Genomic DNA, 17,500 nt, shown 5'->3' with positions numbered 1-17,500 from the left:
GTGTTTGAGTCATGCCTTGGTATACAAGGGAAGTTCCGGAACGCAGCCAAGGAAAAGGCTCACTGAAAGTATTTTGCATTGTACTACGCAAGCCATGCAAGCATTACAGAGGTCACCAAGTCGACTCATGCATCAGCTTCCATTTGCCTCAGGATGTTTGAAAGGCTGGTCGAAGCAACCTATGGGTGCAAACAGGAAGACAACGCGAATGACCGACCGGTGCCAGTGTGTGAGGAGGAGAAGGATGTGATCAGGTATGTTGCTGGGAGTGTGGTGAAGAAACTAAAAAAGAAAGTTTGGGGCCTCAAGAAAGGTGCATACAGATACGAGAAACTGCGCTGTTTAGAAGCACTGAGGTTCAGTGAGCTGTCAGAAAGTGATTGTGGTTCTTCAACTGACATGACAACGGTGCTTAACCGAGGAGGACTGACATTTGTCAAAGACAACATTGTGCAAATGTTCCTTGACATGGAGGACATTTTTCGTCGGACTGTGGGTGTCGCTTGCTCTGCCAAAATGAAAGCTGATGACAAGGACTTTCTGCAACAGTGCCAAACCAATGATACAGTGCCTGTGCCTTTTTATGACACAGTTTATGCATTTGACATTTCTTTGAAAGTGCAAGAAGATGTTTTCGAAAATGCTGTCCTGCTTTTTTTTTTTAAATCCGAGTCCACCACAAGCTGAGGACAATGTCAATGATGGACAAAGTGCAGCGCGGGTGGAAAGAGTAGAGCATGAAGAACAGGTTGCGTACCAGTGACACTAACATTAACAAGGTGTGAGACGGGCAAACTTAGCTACATATGCAGTTGATCATATCATTAGTGCCAGTCCACGGATGCTCCCCCCTTGTTTGTGTGTATGTATGTGTGCAGGTTTGCATTTCAGTCTGCATGAGGTGAGCGATAGTGATTTTTAACTGTTGGTGCTCAGTGATTTACAAGCATGTTTTCTGTTGCTATGTAAATTCTCCTGTCTTATGTAGAACACAGACATTTTTTTTACAATAATCTCTCTTGGTGCTGGGTACAAATATTTTAAAAGTTTTCAGGTTCATGTTATTCTCTAGTTTCACTTTTTGTTTTACGCTCGACACGTGTTTGAATCTGTATCTGTCTGCAACTGTGAGTAAGTACACCTGAATCCAACATACTAAAGAGAAATAGAGAGCTTCAGTATTTAGTCTGTACTTTAAAAAAAATTGTTATTGCTTGCATTTTTCTTCCGTTGTATTTTTTATGTCTTGAAAATAATAAAAATTGCTTTGAAAATGTATTGTGTACCGCAGTCAGAAGTAATTTATTACTTTTGGGAGTTTAGTAACGTGATATCAGTTTTCAATTGTTCGTTCACTTATATTGCTTTCAGATTTAACACACAAGAAACAGTAGCACGGTTTTCGTTGCGAAAATGTGCATTGGCAGTGCTACGCGATCGAATTGTGTATTATGTACACGCGGTGTTCTTCTGGAAAAGACCGAAGCGACATGTGACGTCAGTCGTTCAGCCCGCGAGCGGTGGGAGGGGGGGGGGGGGGGGGGGTTCACATGGTTTGTTTGTTTGTTTGTTTCAGACCCACACCCATATACACACATTTCACATGTAAACCATTTGTCGGCCCCCTGTCGATATTTATCGACTAAGTTCCTTGTAAGAGTCTGCGGCGGGGGCGCGGTAGTGTGTGTGTGTGTGTGTGTGTGTGTGTGTGTGTGTGTGTGTGTGTGTGTGTTTGCTTGTGTGTATATGTGTGCGTTTGAGTCTGTTCGTGATTATGTGTGTGTTGGAGACAGAGAGACTGAGTGGGAGTGTGTGTGTGAAAGAGAGAGAGAGAGAGAGAGAGAGAGAGAGAGAGAGAGAGAGAGAGAGAGAGAGAGAGAGAGAGAGAGAGAGAGAGAGAGAGAGAGAGAGAGAGATAGATGGTGATGATGATGATGGAACTTTATTTTTCAAGGATAGAGGTTTAAGGCGACGCCTTTTCTTACAACCGGTCCTTACTTCAAATACAAATGTCTAATAATAAATGATAAACCAGTAAAGCAACATGACAAATAAACAAAGTAAACGAACGAACCAGCAAACAATCGACAAGTAAGCAAACGAGCAAATAAACATAAACAACAAAATGACAAAGTAAGCAACATACAAATCGAAAGCGAAACATGCAACATGTTAATTGAGCAATGAGGTTACACATGTAAAGTGATCGACGGTAAAATTCACACGATACCAACGTTTACACTAATGCTAATAATGATTATATGGTGTAAATGATGATGATGAAGATGTTGATGATGATGATGATGATGATGATGATGATGATGATGATGATGATGATGATGATCAAGTGATGATGATGATGATGATGATGATGATGATGATGATGATGATGATGATGATGATGATGATGATGATGATGATGATGTTGATGATGATGTTGATGATGATGATGGAAAATCGCAACATAAATTCCACATATTAATACATATAATAAAGAACATATTTGTGTAATTCATAAAGCTTTGCCAATTGTAGACAGCTACTTGCACATGTTGAGACTAGTATAGCCATCTAGGTAGACATAAAATGATTATGCAGAGCGTATTTAAAACTCTTTAGTGAGGTTAATGATCTTATTACAGACGGAATGGAGTTCCACACCATAGCGCCAGAGAAGGCTTGACTAGTTTTGAACAAATCAATCCTGGGTATTGGTGGTAGAAAATTGATAGACCCGTACCTTTCGGTGACTCTGTGAAATAGGTCCTGAATATAGATGGGCACTTCGCCATGATATACTTTATACATCATTACAGTCTTATTAAACTGTAACTGTTTAACTAGCGGCAGGTAGTTTAGATTCTTTAACTTCAAATCAGCTGATAATTGTGGACCATTTAACATGATTTTAGCTGCCCGACGATGTAGAGAGTTTAACTTTTTCATGTGAATATCAGAGACGCCATCCCAAAGAGTTGATGCGTAATTAATATGGGATAAGATGTGGGCATGATAAAATAGTTTTAGTGTTGCGATATCGACATATTGCTTTAACTTTGATAGCAGAAACAAATTCTTGGATACTTTTTGACAAATATAATGTACATGAGATTGCCATTTTGAGAGAGAGAGAGAGAGAGAGAGAGAGAGAGAGAGAGAGAGAGAGAGAGAGAGAGAGAGAGAGAGAGAGGGAGGGGGGTGTGTGTGTGTGTGTGTGTGTGTGGCCGGGAAAGGGAAGGGGATGTAGGTGGGTTCAGGTGGTGGTATGCGTGTGTGTGGGGATGTGTGTGTGTGTGTGTCAGTGTGTGTGTGGGTGTGTATGTGTGTCAGTGTGTATGTGTGCGTGTGTGTGACGGTGTGTGTGTGTGTGTGTGTGTGTGTGTGTGTGTGTGTGATTATGTATGTGTTAGAGAGAGAGAGAGAGAGAGAGAGAGAGATAGAGAGAGAGAGAGAAAGGGAGAGAGAGATAGAGAGAGTGTGTGTGTGTGTGTGTGTGTGTGTGTGTGTGTGTGTCTGTCTGTCTGTCCCTCTCTATATCCCTCTGTATCTGTCTCTATCTCGTACGCATGCTCCTCACCCCTCTTTCTCTCTCATTGTAGCTTTCTCACTTCCTCCGACTCCCTATTTCATCTCTCTCTACCCCCCCCCCTCTCTCTCTCTCTCTCTCTCTCTCTCTCTCTCTCTCTCTCTCTCTCTCTCTCTCTCTCTCTCTCTCTCTCTCTCTCTCTCTCTCTCTCTCTGCGAGCTTTTCGTGTGTGTCTGTTCCTTACACACACGCACACACACACACACACACACTCACACACACACTTTTATCCCTCTCTCTCTCTCTGTCTCTCTCTGTCTCTGTCTCACACTCGTTCTCTTACTCCAGGCTGTCAGTGTTGATCTGTTCCTCACACACACACACACACACACACAAACACACTCTACCGCGCGCCCGCCGCAGACTCTTACAAGAAATTCAGTTGATCCCAGGATCAACACGAGCCGAAACATTGACAATATCAAAGAAACAGGGAGTTCTACACCTGTTGGTACAGGTAAACAAAATAATAGTGTTGATGTGTCCTGTTAAATTGTCTTTTCGGCGTTTGTACATAAATGGGAGATAACAACTATCGCAATATCAAGGAAGAAGATTGTTGTGAAAGTAATGCAATAATGAATAAGAGCTCAATAATGAATAAGACCTATTGGCTTAACAGAAAGGAAGAAGGCTACTCTACCTTTATGGAAGTGATGCAATAATACTGGTATTGGTGACAGAAATATGTTTTCCACCAAGAAACCGATCGATCAACCAAGGAACCAAAAGACAGAGCGAGCGATAGACGTTGCAACAGGTAGGAATGGTATTGTTTTTGGTCTGAATGAGCGTGATACAGTGGCATGTCACAGTGAAGAAGGGAAAGTAGTAAAAGTAGTTATAAATAGAAATGAATGAAATCAAAGTGTATGATGCAAATAACTTTATTTAAAATTATCACTGAGTCACAAAATAATAAAGCAAGAAAGAATACAGTGTTAGTGAAACTGTTGTAAATGGCAAAATGCTGTTGCCATGAATACACATTTGAATGCTAGTAATGTAGCACCAATATATGACATTGCCTGTTGTAAATGGCAAAATGGTTTATGAAAGAGATTTACAGTTTCACTCCAACAAAAAATGTAAGCTTACTTCGTAGCTTTCGGTAGCTGTTGCCATAAATACCCAAAGACACTGGCATACAAATAATATAGCATCAATATAGGACATTGTATTGATATTACCTACAATGATATCTGTCGTCAAGGTTAACAAATGCTGACTAGATGTAACAAAATAGATACAATATTATAATACTAAAGTGAGTGCTTAGTCATGCAGAGTGGCGTTTGCATAGAATTGAAGTCTATTCGTCACGAGGGTGAACAGCATGATAACTTTCCTGTATAATACTTCTTCAAAAGGAACACTTTATTATATTTTCAATGTCAAGCAGAGGAAAAAAACATATACCATCTAAAAAATGGAAGTAGACTTGATCCGACAACATTTGTGTTGGCCATTGTACCAATCATGAAGTACACGATTTTTTGCAGTCACTGTCTTTCCCCAAGTAAATTTTCGAGTCAGGCGGACCTTTGACCCAGTACATTATGTCTATGATCGATGGTGTGAAGAAAATTAGTTATGATTTATACTATTATTATTTAGACTTGAGACTGAATAGCAAAAGGCGAAGTGTATGTTTTGTGGTGTGAATTGAAACAAAATGAAAAGTGTAAATATCTGGGAAATTGTGGTTAAAAGACTTCGTTACTTCTTGATTGTTATTTACTATTATATTGAAGTGAATAGCAAAACGCTGTATTTAAAAACAGCATGGGATTTATATATATATATATATATATATATATATATATATAAATCCTAAAGCCTCCTTAGGTCGACCAATTGTCGACCTAAGGCCCCCATTTTACAACACTTTCGATTTAGGTCGACCGAAAATCGGTCGACCTAAGGTTTGGCCCCTTTTCTGCAATCCCATTGGACTGACAGCATCGACCCTATCGCTATCGAGAAGACAGTGCCCAAAGTGTCTTGTCTGTAAATGGCATCAATTTGGGATTTACCGTTTAGGAAAAAAATCAAAAAGTAATTTTGAGACTTATGTCGACCTTTGGAAAATGGGGTCTTTAGGGCAACTATGATAAATTGTCAAATATATTTTTATCTGAGAGTGTTCCTTGTAAAAAAAATGAGATTTGTGGGAATTTTGTTTTACTCGAAATAATGAAATACGTATCCCATTCGTGCTTCTTCTCGTTTTGCGAAACTTGTCTTTTGTGAAAAGATACACAATTCACACTATGAGCCATCACGGATCCATTGATCTTCAAATGGTTCGACCACAGTCAGACGAAATTTGACCTGCCGCCCTCATCGGAGATGTGAAAGGACGCCATTTTTTCTGATGTGCTCTGCTGGTAAACAACTTTTGATGACTTTATTTGATTGTTTTGCAATGTAAAATATATACGTAAGTAATTTGAAATACAATGCTGATCATAAGCCTGATTTTTACTTTCCACATCGCTCTCTCCACAACTCAGTCGAGTCAGTGCTGAGTGCTCTGATTCTGAACATTGTCGAAGCGACGAAGGTGAACTTTCTGCGCATCGATTTCTTTCGATGTAAGCTTAATTGTAAGCGTTTAGTCTACCAACCCGAAGAACACATTTGCAAATTCGAGTAAAATATGTCGTGTGAAAACGTTCAGAGTGCTGTGTTTCATTTGGGTCTATAGAGTATAGTTTCTCACTCTCAGGTCACAGTGCAGCGAGTGCTGAGCTGCATGCTGACTTGTCAGTGACACTGACTGTCACTATAATGTCAGTGTTACAGAAGTTCAGCCACTGGTCATGGAAAATTAAAGTGTATTTATTGGTAAGGGAATTTGATAAACTTTTATGGGTTGATCTATGAACACTCCAGATGAAAGTCTTTAAACCGAGTCAAAATTGATGTGAACAAAAACATTCATTACTACAAAATTCTTCAAGTTCAACCGAATAAAACAAAAACCAGCACCCCTTTGTCACATTTGTGTTGGGAACACACTGACCACTAGCAGTATCTGCAACTTGATAAGATGGTCACATGGGGGGGGGGGGGGGGGGTGGACATGCACGTCTAGGCAACACAAAATCAGGGTTCCACACAGGCTCTGAGGTCAAGGGTATTCATACCCTTTCACCATAAAAGTAAAGGGTTTTCATACCCTTTCCTGATTGATCAAAGGGTATGGCATGTTGTCGGCGACTCTGTGTATTGCTTTGCTGTTTTACCAGGTTCTTGCATGTGCATGATGTCAATGTGTGCAGATTGCATTGTCAATTTGAGAGTGCTTTGAATAAAGGAAATAATTTATGACCATTGGGAAATGTCATATGTGTAAATTCTTGCTTGTAGCATTACAATAAGTGAATAACACCATTTATCTAATACAGGTCTATGATAACACTTAAACATTTACAGCAATTACCGCGGTATCAAAACACTAGTCAGAGGCTGAGAGCTTTCACAAAACGAACAAGTAAACTGGCTTGAAATTCTGAACAGTAAACTTTTATTAATAACCCAGAACCCAGCCACCAACTGACAATTATGAGTTTACCAGTGCAGTGCCACAGTTATTTTAAGAGTAGGTTGAAGACTCAGTTCTTCCCGTAGCTGGCTGCGACTTTCATGCTCGACGTGATGTGCTGTGCCCCAAAAGACATTCTTGTGCTGTGCTCTGTGAGAGGTGTTTTCTTTGTGCTTAATATTATTTTGTTCGACCTAGCTATTGATGTGTACATTGTTGTTAAACAGTTGTTTGTTTACCAGGGTTTGCTAGTGTGTGATAGGGTTCGTGTCCGTCTGAAGATGTTAGTTTCTTTGTTAGTCCTGTGTTGACAACTCTTCGACAAGCGCTTAGAACTGTACCCACGGAATACGCGCTATATAAGCTTCATATTGATTGATTGATTGATTTTCCCCCAAAATTCAGGGTAATGCTATGAAAAGTCAGTTCAGTTCCACAACAACAAGAATATTATTATGAGTATCAATAAGTTTGAAATTATTTGCCTGTTCAGTTGTTGGTTACAAATTAACAACACACCTATCAAGTGCCTGTTGAAATTCACATCTGCAACACACTTGTGACTGTGTCTCTCCACAACAACAGTTCAATCTAAGTTTCAACACACTAAAGCGTGGCATCATTGAAAGGGCGTTGCAACTGTATGGCTCTAATAATTATTACTCTGTAACTCAGTCTTTGGGTGAAGTCTTGGTGTTTTGTTTTGCAAGTCACAGCCACTGTCAACAGATTTCCTTAGTTTTCCTCATGGCTCCGTGCACTTGCAATGCCGCCCTTCCAGTGATGTCACGCTTTAGGTCAGTGCCTACGTGTTTAATCATCATTTTGTTAGGCCAGTCTCTCCACTGAGAGTCGGTTCCTTAGCTTTGACTTCCCCCGGTTCTGTTGACTAAAGCCTCTCTCACAGGGTACAGAAGTGATTGGAATGGTCAAGAGAATGTCACCAAGCATGCTAAAATCAGGTATCGCAAAAATGCAAACGTCAAAGTTCGTTGTTTTGGATCAACTGCAACAGGCTTTCTTGGTCGTGGCCTTTTCAAACACAAAGTCAGTGACAAAACTGATCGTCTGCAAACTTGCACGCTCGCGGTCTTCGCGGAACCAACAGAACCGAAAATAGCGGAGGGGAAGTAACTCTGGTCACGCTGACAGCGCCGACTTCCCGGAGACAGTAAAACACGTGTCGAGATCGCCGGTGAAGCTTTCCGAAATTAGTCTCCCGCGAAAAAAAAAACCAAAAAAACCTCGAGCGTCGCATAACCAGTCGTACCGTTTGTAAAACGATCAAAGTCATACCCTTTTGCCTTTCAAGTCGTACGTTATTATACCTCTTGGCAAAATAATTGTTACTTACCGACACCCTTTCAAAGAGCGTCTCGTACGTGATTTGGGGGGGGTCAGAGGGTATAATACCTCCAATTTTACGTGATGTGGAACCCTGCAAAATATGTTATTGTGTATGATTTTTTTTATCCAGATACTTGCGGCAAAAATGGACTACTACCCTCATTACACCAGAGGTAGGAGGATGTGTGGTCCTCATGGCTTTACGCAATAATTCAGGTAAGAAAAGCTAAGACAAAAACTTGCATGAATTATTTCCAGTTAATCAAAGTGACTACCTTAACCTTTAGCCTGCCCTTCAGAGCCAAAATGAAGTATTGCCAGTCATAGTATCATAATTATGACTGGCAATACTTCATTTTGGCTTTATTATGAGTGGACTTACTGCTGTTTGACTTTGGAGGGCAGAGCTAGAATGGACACTTTCCTTCGTCGCTTTGATGCGGATGTAATGCCTTCACTACGGTTCTTGCCAGACACAGCTTTTTGATCTGATGAGGCCCCCACCTGTTCAATTACACATTAAGTGATTAACATGCTTCCATTTGAAACTTCGAAGTCTTCATCGGGGATTGACGCCCGACAAAAGCTAATTGAAGCCCGACGGAGCGAAGCGACGGAGGGCTTCAATTACTTTAGACTTTGGGAGAGCGTCAATCCACGATGAAGACCGAGAAGTTTCAAATGGAAGCATGTTAATGTTATTGTAATTGAATGTCAGTGTTACAGAAGTTCAGCCACTGGTCATGGAAAATTAAAGTGTATTTATTGGTAAGGGAATTTGATAAACTTTTATGGGTTGATCTATGAACATTCCAGATGAAAGTCTTTAAACCGAGTCAAAATTGATGTGAACAAAAACATTCATTACTACAAAATTCTTCAAGTTCAACCTAATAAAACAAAAACCAGCACCCCTTTGTCACATTTGTGTTGGGAACACACTGACCACTAGCAATATCTGCAACTTGATAAGATGGTCACATGGGGGGGGGGGGGGGGGGGGTGGACATGCACGTTGAGGCAACACAAAATATTTTTTTGTGTATGCTTTTTTTTATCCAGATACTTGCGGCAAAAATGGACTACTACCCTCATTACACCAGAGGTAGGAGGATGAGTGGTCCTCATGGCTTTACGCAATAATTCAGGTAAGAAAAGCTAAGACAAAAACTTGCATGAATTATTTCCAGTTAATCAAAGTGACTACCTTTAGCCTGCCCTTCAAAGCCAAAAACCGGCACGGTTGGCCTAGTGGTAAGGCGTCCGCCCCGTGATCGGGAGGTCGTGGGTTCGAACCCCGGCCGGGTCATACCTAAGACTTTAAAATTGGCAATCTAGTGGCTGCTCCGCCTGGCGTCTGGCATTATGGGGTTAGTGCTAAGCCTGGTTGGTCCGGTGTCAGAATAATGTGACAGGGTGAGACATGAAGCCTGTGCTGCGACTTCTGTCTTGTGTGTGGCGCACGTTATATGTCAAAGCAGCACCGCCTTGATATGGCCCTTCGTGGTCGGCTGGGCGTTAAGCAAACAAACAAACAAAAATCAAAGCCAAAATGAAGTATTGCCAGTCATATTATCATAATTATGACTGGCAATACTTCATTTTGGCTTTATTATGAGTGGACTTACTGCTGTTTGACTTTGGAGGGCAGAGCTAGAATGGACACTTTCCTTCGTCGCTTTGATGCGGATGTAATGCCTTCACTACGGTTCTTGCCAGACACAGCTTTTTGATCTGATGAGGCCCCCACCTGTTCAGTTACACATTAAGTGATTAACATGCTTCCATTTGAAACTTCGAAGTCTTCATCGGGGACTGACGCCCGACAAAAGCTAATTGAAGCCCGACAGAGCGAAGCGACGGAGGGCTTCAATTACTATAGACTTTGGGAGGGCGTCAATCCACGATGAAGACCGAGAAGTTTCAAATGGAAGCATGTTAATGTTATTGTAATTGAATGTCAGTGTTACAGAAGTTCAGCCACTGGTCATGGAAAATTAAAGTGTATTTATTGGTAAGGGAATTTGATAAACTTTTATGGGTTGATCTATGAACATTCCAGATGAAAGTCTTTAAACCGAGTCAAAATTGATGTGAACAAAAAACATTCATTACTACAAAATTCTTCAAGTTCAACCTAATAAAACAAAAACCAGCACCCCTTTGTCACATTTGTGTTGGGAACACACTGACCACTAGCAATATCTGCAACTTGATAAGATGGTCACATGGGGGAGGGGGGGGGGGTGGACATGCACGTTGAGGCAACACAAAATATTTTATTGTGTATGCTTTTTTTTATCCAGGTACTTGCGGCAAAAATGGACTACTACCCTCATTACACCAGAGGTAGGAGGATGAGTGGTCCTCATGGCTTTACGCAATAATTCAGGTAAGAAAAGCTAAGACAAAAACTTGCATGAATTATTTCCAGTTAATCAAAGTGACTACCTTTAGCCTGCCCTTCAAAGCCAAAAACCGGCACGGTTGGCCTAGTGGTAAGGCGTCCGCCCCGTGATCGGGAGGTCGTGGGTTCGAACCTCGGCCGGGTCATACCTAAGACTTTAAAATTGGCAATCTAGTGGCTGCTCCGCCTGGCGTCTGGCATTATGGGGTTAGTGCTAGGCCTGGTTGGTCCGGTGTCAGAATAATGTGACTGGGTGAGACATGAAGCCTGTGCTGCAACTTCTGTCTTGTGTGTGGCGCACGTTATATGTCAAAGCAGCACCGCCCTGATATGGCCCTTCGTGGTCGGCTGGGCGTTAAGCAAACATACAAACAAAAATCAAAGCCAAAATGAAGTATTGCCAGTCATATTATCATAATTATGACTGGCAATACTTCATTTTGGCTTTATTATGAGTGGACTTACTGCTGTTTGACTTTAGAGGGCAGAGCTAGAATGGACACTTTCCTTCGTCGCTTTGATGCGGATGTAATGCCTTCACTACGGTTCTTGCCAGACACAGCTTTTTGATCTGATGAGGCCCCCACCTGTTCAGTTACACATTAAGTGATTAACATGCTTCCATTTGAAACTTCGAAGTCTTCATCGGGGATTGACGCCCGACAAAAGCTAATTGAAGCCCGACGGAGCGAAGCGACGGAGGGCTTCAATTAGACTTTGGGAGGGCGTCAATCCACGATGAAGACCGAGAAGTTTCAAATGGAAGCATGTTAATGTTATTGTAATTGAATCTGACGACAATCTCTTTCCTGCTTTCATGCGGTTGTAAACAGACAGAATTGGTTCTGTTCTGTTCACACACTACTTTCAGTCCACCTACCTGCAAGGGTCAAGTCCCAAGAAATGTCTCTGTATTCCTATCGTATCACTCTGCTCCTGTTTTGTTTTCTTTCACACACATTTTCCCTTCTTTTTTGACGGGTTTCTGGACAGCAAACTCTAAAACAAATTCTTTTCATCACAAAAGCGATCTTTGGAATTGACTGACGTAGTCCGGAAGAATTCATGCATTAACTTACGTCACGTACTCAACGTCATCACTTCGCATACCTTATGGTCTCGGTATTTCGTTGGCCTTCATATTTCCTACTTGTAAAATGACCCTCAAAGCTAACCGAGACTAGTTGAGGCTGTATCAATACGCCTCGCCAGCAGGTTGTTAATGGATTTTTTAGCGAGTGGTTATCGACAATTGTAATACAATCAAGTTTGCGTTTTAATGAAACAGATCCTGTGATTGGTCAGAATGTCCCAACTCATTACAAATTACCGGTGACTAATTGTCGATAGCCACTAGCTAAAAAATTCATTAACAACCTGCTCCGCACACTCGTGAATTACCAAGAGGCTGCAAATACCCACTCGTGGTTTATTTTCCACTAATCAACTCGTGGTCATTGTTTAAGCTCTATTTAATGACCGGTAATTTTTAATGAGTTGGGGCATTCTGACCAATCACAGGATCTGTTTCATTAAAACGCAAACTTGATTGAATTACAATTAACATTAACCAGAAAAGCCTTTTAACATATGATAATTATAAGAATAACTTTGAATGTAATTAGAAAATTGTTTGCCATTTGAAGAATATTCATACCATAAGACTAAATTGTTGAAAAGTGTCAAATGTACTGAAAGTAGATGGCTTTGTCAACTGACCATAAATACAATTGGTTCTTGTGCCTGTTGTATAGGAGCACCTGAAAGAGAAGGAACAATGGAACAGAAAGTACCAGCAGGAGGTCGACAGTCTGTCATTCCGCAACTAGCAGCTGTCCAAACGAGTTGTGGTACTGCAAGAGGAGCTGGAGGCCGTCGAGTCACAGAAGAAAAAACACAAGGTTGGCACATTTCTTTAAAGCAGTAAAGCGGTAATCAAGACACCAGCATTGACTTGACAGATACAGATTTCCTCTTCGTTGAATAGGGTTGAAGGCATGGCTATCATATTCCTTGGTGGTGGCAATTCCGTTCAATATGTTTTTGTAACGTCGTGAAATATATACTTTTCCCATAAAACTGAAAGCTTAGTGTTACTGCGACTTCATTTTATCATACTTATTTTCATAGTGTGGCATTTTTCGGTTCTCGTCTTTGTTTTGCCAATACATTAACCTTTACTTTAATTGTTTAAAGTTTTAACAAAAACTTACAATGGTAGGAACCCAAGAAAAAGTCCACCCCTCTGCTTTTTGAATGTAATCTATACCTGACTAAGTTTCAAATGTACATTAGTATTAGATAGGCCATGAAGCCTGTAAATGCCCCTTCTTGATCTTGTGATCATTTTATTGCTATTTATAGTACAGAAAAGGGAACCCGTAAGATTTTGCCATATTTTGTACTCTTGATTTTCTAAATTACGATTGATACGGTCTGTGGAAAAAAAGAGAAATAATTCCTAGACTTCTTGAGTTTCTACTTTCGGTTCACTCAGTTAGTGTAAAAAAACAACCTGTTACTATGGCCATTTTGAATCTCGTATGAAGTGACTAAACGAGATCAGTTGCGTTGATCAGCTCAAAGCGTGGAAAGCTCAATTTTTATCATGCAAAAACAACAACAAAGAGGTGGATCCTCAGCAGGAGCAAAGAAAAAGGCTGTTCGGGAACAGGAATTCCTTTCAACGTATGTTTTCCAAGTTTGACATCGATAGACACTGCATGTCAAAGCTAGACTCATAGGGATCCTGAAATTGACAACACCAAGAAAAGCCGCTGCCAGCATGAGGAGCATCACAGACTTTGTCTTTTGCAAAAGATCTACCCGAGGAACAGGGTGCAGTACATGCCAAAGCGATGTTATCCGAGCTGATAGTGAAAATGAATTTGTCATTGAGCACAGCAGATGTGATTTTACAAGCTGTCAAAAGTGTGTTTCCTGTCTTAAACATCGCGCAGAAGTCTAAGTGTTCCTGCAAGAAGGCTACAGCAATGATGAAACAGATGTCTAATGACATTAGGTCTTCTCTTAAAGAAAAAATCAACAAAGATTTCCATCTTTTTTTTTTATCAATGACGGTGTGTGCAGCATGTTTGAAATGAATGATTAAAAGTTATGTGGAGTACTCTCATTTTTCTGAAAATGCACGTAGCTTTTTTTTTGTTAAACTCCATGGCAAAATTGAGGTCCCAAGGTCTGTATTACAATATATATATATATGCAACACATGCTTCTGTCAGTTAAAAGATATGATTTGTTTTTTATCAGCCTCATCTGGAGATGTACTGGTACCTCAGGCCTCATCTGGAGATGTACCAGTATTGCCAGCCTCATTTGGAGATGTACAAGTATTGCCAGCCTCGTCTGGAGATGTACTAGTATCACAAGCCTTATCTGGAGATGTACCAGTATCACCAGCCTCATCTGGAGATGTACCGCCATCACCAGCCTCATCTGGAGATTTACCAGTATCACCAGCCTTATCTGGATATGTACCAGTTTCACCAGTCTTATCTGGACATGTACCAGTATCACCAGCCTCATCTGGAGATGTACCGCTATCACCAGCCTTATCTGGAGATGTACTGATACCACCAACCTCATCTGGAGATGTACCGCTATCACCAGCCTTATCTGGAAATGTACCGATACCACCAGCCTCATCTGGAGATGTACCGCTATCACCAGCCTCATCTGGAGATGTACCGCTATCATCAGCCTCATCTGGAGATGTACCGCTATCACCAGTCTTATCTGGAAATGTACCGATACCACCAGCCTCATCTGGAAATGTACCGATACCACCAGCCTTATCTGGAGATGTACTGATACCACCAGCCTCATCTGGAGATGTACCGCTACCAAAAGCCTCATCTGGAAATGTACCGATACCACCAGCCTCATTTGGAGATGAACAGGTACGAAAAGCATTGTGATTTTGAACTTACTCACGGGTTACCTCCATTATGAAATTGACCGTTTTTGTTTGTTTATTTGTTGCTTAACGTCCAGCCGACTACGCAGAGCCATATCAGGACGAAAATTGACCGCTTTTATTTTTTAAACTTTCCAGGAAATGGGATTTAGCCACCTCTAGGTCGATGTTGTCAGTCTAATGAAATTGGAGAAAAGGCACCAATGGGTGGCCGAGTGGTAACGCACTTGCGCTCGGAAGTGAGTTCGACCCTGTGTCGGGGCGTTAGCAATTTTCTCCCCCCTTTCCTAACCTAGGTGGTGGGTTCAAGTGCTAGTCTTTCGGATGAGACGAAAAAATGAGGTCCCTTCGTGTACACTACATTGGGGTGTGCACGTTAAAGATCCCACGATTGACAAAAGGGTCTTTCCTGGCAAAATTGTATAGCCATAGATTAAAAAAATGTCCACCAAAATACCCGTGTGACTTTGAATAATAGGCCGTGAACAGTAGGATATGCGCCGAAATGGCTGCGATCTGCTGGTCGATGTGAATGCGTGATGTATTGTGTAAAAAAATCCATCTCACACGGCGCCTTGAGTCCGAGTCTGGAGATACGCGCGCGATATAAGACTTCATATAACCCATACTTGTCGGTCGCCCTATGCCTAAGTGGAATGTTTTGTATAATGGGAGCTTTAGGGCAACATTTGGCTTTAACACACACACACGTACATATATAGATTGGTTGAATTTAGAATAAAAAGAAAGTATGTAAAAGTCACAACATTCTTACACGTACTCGCATTCACTACCAAGAAACTGTTAATTTTTAGGATAGTTGGACATTAACTACAGTACCTGTGTAATCCAGAAAAACACACAAGATAAGCACATAATTGAGGCAAGTCAGGACCATTATGATGATCTGTGTCAAAAGCATCACATTTATTTTAACACGAATATTTATTGGACCATAGTGGCCGAGTGGGCTGCTTGCAGTCTCACTCAATGACAAAGTTAAGCAATGCCGAGCCTAGCCAAGTACTTGGATAAGTGACTGTCTGAGTTGTACACTGCTGTTAACTTGACCCCTCATGGAGGGCGGTGTCTCACTACTCTTTGGGATGAGATTTTAAAGGGAGGTCTATTCAGTATTCTGAGTACATATATGCACTCAAAATCAAGCTTGGACTTGATCCTGACGCCAATGTCCAACTCGGGTCAATGCAACCTGCAGAAACACACCCAGCATGCATCATAGTCTCAGAATAATCAAAATGATGATTGTGGAGACTCAACGAAAGGCAGGTGTGCTAAGCTGCCATAGTATTATGGGAAATGATTCTATTGTTATTGCAAATTTGTCTGGAAGCATGTGTCGACATAAGCTTGTATGTCTGCTTGATAGAGAATGGGATCTGGGTTGTCAGTAAAATGAAATTTGAGATTTTAAAAGAATCACCAAACCTTAGGGCGACAAAATATAAGTTGAAAGTATTGTACAATTGGAGCTTTACCTTTAGGACGACATTTGGTTGACCTAACTCCCCTATAGGATTTAACACAATATATATATATATGTTATAATTTTGGTTGCCCTAATCAAAAGTATTGTATAATGGGAGCTTTAGGGCGACATTTGGCGAATTGGATCTGGGTTGTTACTAAAATGACATTTTACTTTTTTGAGATTTTTTTTTTATACACGTTTTTATTGAGTCACTTGAGAAAAAGTGACTCTATGTAATCGGTCAGTGTTAGTCTGTCCGGCCGGCCGTCCGGCCGGCCGTCCGTAGACACCACCTTAACGTTGGACTTTTCTCGGAAACTATCAAAGCGATCGGGCTCATATTTTGTTTAGTCGTGACCTCCAATGACCTCTACACTTTAACGATGGTTTCGTTGACCTTTGACCTTTTTCAAGGTCACAGGTCAGCGTCAAAGGAAAATTAGACATTTTATATCTTTGACAAAGTTCATCGGATGTGATTGAAACTTTGTAGGATTATTCTTTACATCAAAGTATTTACATCTGTAGCCTTTTACGAACGTTATCAGAAAAACAAGGGAGATAACTAGCCTTTTCTGTTCGGCAACACACAACTTAACGTTGGGCTTTTCTCGGAAACTATAAAAGTGACCGGGCTCAAATTTTATGTGAACGTGACTCATTGTGTTGTGAATAGCAATTTCTTCCTGTCCATCTGATGCCTCATATAATATTCAGAACTGCGAAAGTGACTCAATCGAGCGTTTGCTCTTCTTGTTTCTTCTTGGTACACGACATCAACATCAGACAGCAACACTTTTTTTAGATTTGAAAGGAAGCACCAAACCTTAGGGCGAAAAAAATATGTGAAAGTATTGTACAATAGGAGCTTTAGGATGACATTTGGTCGACCTAGCTCCCCTGTGGGATTTAAAGGCAGAGTAAGCCTCCCGTAAACCATCACAGATGCGGTCAGGCTTTTACACACAGTACAAACACCATTTCCTTTAAACACTCACCAATTGAGAACATCCTAGGTGCCCTCCGTAAAGAGCGAACAATTTTCAAAAGAATTTATTTTGCGTGGTTTATCTTACCCCTGAGCCATCGTGAACCCGTGTGATCCAGTTCACAATGCAGTCGTCATAGTTAGTCATTTGAATGCGACTCGACGTGAGCTTATCTACAATAGCACGTTTTTT

General features: G+C 41.0%; 1 protein-coding gene and 1 long non-coding RNA gene across 2 annotated transcripts in view; one reads left to right on the top strand and one right to left on the bottom strand.

Annotated features, from left to right (window-relative positions):
* LOC138975852 (acetylcholine receptor subunit beta-like 1) overlaps positions 1-17,500 on the bottom strand; it is a 110,155-nt gene that overhangs the window by 69,276 nt on the left and 23,379 nt on the right. The gene's annotated exons all lie outside the window — the stretch shown is intronic.
* Positions 10,742-15,123, top strand: LOC138975824 (uncharacterized). Its single transcript, XR_011458768.1, has 3 exons — positions 10,742-10,875; positions 12,645-12,791; positions 14,161-15,123. It is a non-coding gene; the product is annotated as an uncharacterized lncRNA (long non-coding RNA).

Source organism: Littorina saxatilis, linkage group LG1, assembly GCF_037325665.1.
Source record: "Littorina saxatilis isolate snail1 linkage group LG1, US_GU_Lsax_2.0, whole genome shotgun sequence".
Classification (NCBI taxonomy): domain Eukaryota; kingdom Metazoa; phylum Mollusca; class Gastropoda; order Littorinimorpha; family Littorinidae; genus Littorina; species Littorina saxatilis.
Note: the sequence above shows the minus strand (reverse complement) of the source record. Positions and strands in the feature narration are given on the sequence as shown.